Below are 310 nucleotides of genomic sequence, written 5' to 3'. Positions count from 1 at the left end.
CTTCAAGTGATAGGCCAGGTAAGTGAAGTTATATTATCTTGCTGTATGTATGTCGTTTTCTGACTAAAAGCAACTAAAACGCCATTTTAAAGTGGTTAAGCAAATTATAATAATAATAATCGGCAGGGATCCCAGACCAATACAATTAGTCTGCCTCCTCTATTTTAAAACCCACGAGCCGCCACTGATTGTTGAATAAAGTTATTTTTGTTTTGGCACACAAAAAGTATTCTCTTAGCTTCATAACATTATGGTTGAACCACTGATGTCACATGGACTATTTTAAAGGGGTCATATGATGCGATTTCAA

This window comes from Sinocyclocheilus anshuiensis, unplaced genomic scaffold (assembly GCF_001515605.1).
Source record: "Sinocyclocheilus anshuiensis isolate Anshui unplaced genomic scaffold, SAMN03320099.WGS_v1.1 scaffold1756, whole genome shotgun sequence".
NCBI lineage: Eukaryota > Metazoa > Chordata > Actinopteri > Cypriniformes > Cyprinidae > Sinocyclocheilus > Sinocyclocheilus anshuiensis.
Note: the sequence above shows the minus strand (reverse complement) of the source record.